This window comes from Oratosquilla oratoria, chromosome 32 (genome assembly GCF_046742065.1).
Source record: "Oratosquilla oratoria isolate Oo_2021 chromosome 32, ASM4674206v1, whole genome shotgun sequence".
NCBI classification, from domain to species: domain Eukaryota; kingdom Metazoa; phylum Arthropoda; class Malacostraca; order Stomatopoda; family Squillidae; genus Oratosquilla; species Oratosquilla oratoria.
Genome location: NC_134808.1, coordinates 40,405,538 through 40,410,709, shown reverse-complemented (window position 1 = coordinate 40,410,709; position 5,172 = coordinate 40,405,538).

Genomic DNA, 5,172 nt, shown 5'->3' with positions numbered 1-5,172 from the left:
TCTTACTTTTTTCCAAAACAGGTTTTCTTGAAGAGCAAGTACTGTTTGGGAAGTAATAGTTGAAGGAAGAGTAATAAGAAGGTTGAAGTGATTAGAATTTCATTCCTGTGCAACTGTTCCAGACCTCCGCAAGCTTGAGGTCCGGACAGTAGACAACCCTTCAAACCTTAAAAAAATAATAAACAAAAAGATAAAAATAAATAGAAAAAATAAAGACATTTAATTTATTTGTTTATTTATTTATTTATTTATTTATTTTATTTATTCATTTATTTATTTTTTTGTCTCAGATATTATACTAAATGCTCGCCATCACCCGATGAAAAACGTCTGTCATGGGACAGAATTAATACACAGTTGCATGACATCGTGTAAAGGAATATAAAAACGAAGTGACAGTTTTGTGCTCTATTCCCCCCGGCCTTCATAATCTGGGACCCCCTTCCCCTCCCCTCCACTCCCCTCCTTCTCTGACGTCACCAATCTCCTTCGCCCTCGTCCTCCACCACCCTGGGTCATGTAACTGCTTCTCTTCTTCCTCCTCTTCTTCTTCCTCCTCTTCCTCTTTCTCCTCTTCCTCTTTCTCCTCTTCCTCTTTCTCCTCCCCCCTGCAACTCCTCCTCCTCCCATTGTAAACTATTCCTCCTCCTCCTCCTTCTTCTTCCCCTCCTACTCCTCCTCCTCTTCCTCCTCCTCCTCCTCCTTCACCTTCTTTCTCTACTTCTTCCCTCCTCCTCCACTTCCTCTTCCTCTTCCCCCTCCTCCTCCTCTTCTTCCTCCTCCCCCTGGAAATCCTCCTCCTCCTTCTCCTTCTTCTATCTCTTCTTCTTTCCCTCCTCCTCCTCTTTCTCCTCCTCCTCCTCCTCCTCCTCCTCCTCCTTCCCCTTCTTCTTCTTCTTTCTCTACTTCTTTCCCTCCTTCTCCTACTCTTCCCCATCCTCTTTTTCTTCTTTCTCCTCCTCCCAATTGAACTCCTCCTCCTCTCCTCCTTCTCTTATTCTTTCTCTACTTCTTTCCCTCCTCCTGCTCTTCCTCTTCCTCTTCTTCCTCCACCTCCCCATGGAACTCCTCCCCCTCCTCCTCCTCCTCTCCTCCTCCTCCACCTTCTTCCCCTTCTTCTTTCTCTGCTTCTTTCCCTCCTCTTCCTCCTCCTCCTCTTCTTCCTTTTCCTCTCCCTGGAACTCCTCCTCCTCCTCCTTCTCCACCTTCTTCCCCTTCTTATTTCTCTACTTCTTTCCCTCCTCCTCCTCCTCCTCTTCCTCCTCCCCCTGTAACTCCTACTCCTCCTTCTTCTTCTTTCTTTACTTCTTTCCCTCCTCCTCCTCTTCCTCTTCCTCCTCTTCAACCTCCTCCGCCTGTAACTCCTCCTCCTCCTCCTCCTTCGTTTTCTTTCTTTACTTCTTTCCCTTCTCCTCCTCCTCCTCCTCCTATTCTCCTCCTCCACCTCCTCCTCTTCCTCCTCCTCAACCTCCTCTACTCCGTCTTCATTATGTCTGAGCCCACTGCCGCTGCCCCCGCCTCCCGAGGCCGCGTCATAGTTGGGACATTTCTTCCTCTAGCCAGACTCATCGCAAGAAGTGCTTCGCTTCTTATAGTTTATCCTGCTTTAACCCCGTCATGTTAAGTATTTATTTTAATGAGCTTCTTTTGGCTAACGCCAGAAGATTGTATACATGTTCAGTTTAATTTAAATATCTTTTCTCTCTCTCTCTCTCTCTCTCTCTCTCTCTCTCTCTCTCTCTCTCTCTCTCTCTCTCTCTCTCTCTCTCTCTCTCTCTCTCTCTCTCTTTTTTTTTTTTGCTATTTTCTCCATATTGAAACTACTAAACGCCAGAAGATTGTATATAGGTTCAGTTTCATTTTGATCGTCCTCCTTTTTTTTTTTTTTTAATTCTCTCCAAATTGAAAATAATTAACTTATCAGCTCATTCAGACCTGATGGTTACTCTAATGGTTTAATTTTGGATGTCGCCAGGTAATTTTTATTAGCTTTTAATAAAGTCTCCTGCTTTCAATGGGTTAGGAGCTTAATCTTGACACCCCAATACTCAATTTACACTTCCTTACTTTTCATTTCATTGGTGAACTGTAAAATCTTTATTGTAACCGATGCTTTGGAAGTCTCATTAGTTGAGAACACAAAGACGGTCAGTCAAAGTAACCTCAGTTTTAATCTTCTTCATATAACAAAGATTTGAAGCAGTGTTTCCCAACCGGTGTGCCGCGGCACTAAATAGTGCTGTGAGAACAACTGGGGGTGCCGCCAAAATTCATGTCAAAAATAATTTTCGTATCACCGACTCTGTCATCCATTTTTTGTTCATTAAAGCAGCATCAGTGTAAAGATGAGTATTTTCATATTATCCAGGGACAAAATTTTATTACACTGATGTTGAATCAACAAAATACTGACAAACTAGAATTCAGATTTTTTTAATAAGGGTGCCGGGGACCTCTGAAAGTAATACAGTGATGTAGTGAATGTACATTGAGACATTTGACCTTACAAGTGGATTAGAAAAGTGACATTACTCAGAGATCACCTTCAGATGATATCTCAACATGTGACATTAATCTGATCACTTTTATGACAGTCGCATGCAGGATTCTAACCCACTGCTTCCGGCCACCTTTTCTGTGGCCGAGTGGGTAAAGGCTCTGTGAAGGTAATCTTACGGGTGGCCGAAAGCAGTGGGCTCGAATCCTGCATTCGACTGTCATAAAAATTGTCATATCTGAACATAATATCAAATGCTTGACAGTAAGATATAACTATTGTGGTCGAGTTTTTTGTTAATTAACTTCAGTTTAACTGTTATGAGTCATCTATTGTTTATATCATAGTAATGAGCAGGAATCGGACGTTATGAATGTGTACATCCTCTTTATATTTATTTCAAGAGAACATCAACAACATTTACGTTGTTGTGAGAAATTTAAATTCAAAATTTCTCAATTTTGTCTTCCTGGTTCGGAGAGTTAAAAGTAGCGTGAGCGAGTAGATGTACTTATGTACGTAGTACATACAGATGTACATTATTGTTCATTCACATACATAAGTTTACATGTGGTTTCTAGGATTAAAGAATGTTATACTGAGTTCACCAAGAGAAAAAATGACACTGCGACCTCCTTTGACCTTCTTGGTCAGTGAAAGCTGTTCATTCACATATATAAGTTTTCATGTGATTTCTAGGATTAAAGAATGTTATACTGAGTTCACCAAAAGAAAAAATGACCCTGTGACCTCCTTTGACCTCATTCTTGGTCACTGAAAGCTGTTCATTCACATACAGTTTACATGAAATTTCTAGGATTAAAGAATGTTATACTGAGTTCACCAAAAGAAACAATGACCTTGTGACCTCCTTTGACCTTCTTGGTCAATGAAAGCTGTTCATTCACATATATAAGTTTTCATGTAATTTCTAGGATTAAAGAATGTTATACTGAGTTCACCAAAAGAAACAATAACACTATGACCTCCTTTGACCTTCTTGGTCAATGAAAGCTGTTCATTCACATACATAAATTTACATGTAATTTCTAGGATTAAAGAATGTTATACTGAGTTCACCAAAAGAAAAAATTACCCTGTGACCTCCTTTGACCTCATTCTTGGTCACTGAAAGCTGTTCATTCACATACATAAGTTTATATGTGATTTCTAGGATTAAAGAATGTTATACTGAGTTCACCAAAAGAAACAATGACCTTGTGACTTCCTTTGACCTTCTTTGTCAATGAAAGCTTCTCATTCACATACATAAGATAACATGTGATTTCTAGGATTAAAGAATGTTATACTGAGTTTACCAAAAGAAAAAATGACACTGTGACCTCCTTTGACCTTCTTGGTCAGTGAAAGCTGTTCATTCACATATATAAGTTTTCATGTGATTTCTAGGATTAAAGAATGTTATACTGAGTTCACCAAAAGAAAAAATGACCCTGTGACCTCCTTTGACCTCATTCTTGGTCACTGAAACCTGTTCATTCACATACATAAGATTACATGTGATTTCTAGGATTAAAGAATGTTACACTGAGTTCACCAAAAGAAAAAATGACACTGTGACCTCCTTTGACCTTATTCTTGGTCACTGAAAGCTGTTCATTTTCATACATAAGTTTACATGAACTTTCTATAATTAAAGAATGTTATACTGAGTTCACCAAAAGAAAATGACACTGTGACCTCTTTTGACCTTCTTGGTCACTGAAAGCTGTTCATTCACATACAGTTTACATGAAATTTCTAGGATTAAAGAATGTTATACTGAGTTCACCAAAAGAAACAATGACCTTGTGACCTCCTTTGACCTTCTTGGTCAATGAAAGCTGTTCATTCACATACATAGATTACATGAGCTTTCTAGGATTAAAGAATGTTATACTGAGTTCACCAAAAGAAACAATAACACTATGACCTCCTTTGACCTTCTTGGTCACTGAAACCTGTTCATTCACATACATAAGTTTACATGTAATTTCTAGGATTAAAGAATGTTATACTGAGTTCACCAAAAGAAACAATGACCCTGTGACCTCCTTTGACCTCATTCTTGGTCACTGAAAGCTCATCATGACACATTTTCCATAATCACGTGATTTAATTGTGACGTAACAGAGGCATGATACTTGGTTTTGGCTTTGTTAAACAAAAAGCCAACTGATACAAGAAAAGACCATCAGACCGTAAAATTCTAATTCTTTATACGAATATTCCTTCTTTTATACATCCATGTAACACAAATTCATGGTTTTATGATTAACGTTCTCGAATGTATTTGTTGCCTGATGCAAAAACAGTGAAACCAAAGAGACGGCATCGAACTGGTAAGATAAATGTGAGTAAACGTGGAAAGACAGGAAATGGTGGGAGGAGAGTGAATCAAAGGAGTGGAAACTGGAGAGAACGATTTAACACTTGGCAGGAGGGAGATCTTTGTGTGTGTGTGTGTGTGTGTGTGTGTGTGTGTGTGTGTGTGTGTGTGTGTGTGTGTGTTTGCCTAGTTGTATTTTACAGTAAGAGAGTTATGCTCGTAGTGTGTGTGTGTGTGTGTGTGTGTGTGTGTGTGTGTGTGTGTGTGTGTGTGTGTGTGTGTGTGTGTGTGTGTGTGTGTGTGTGTGTGTGTGTGTGTGTGTGTGTGTGTGTGTGTGTGTGTGTGT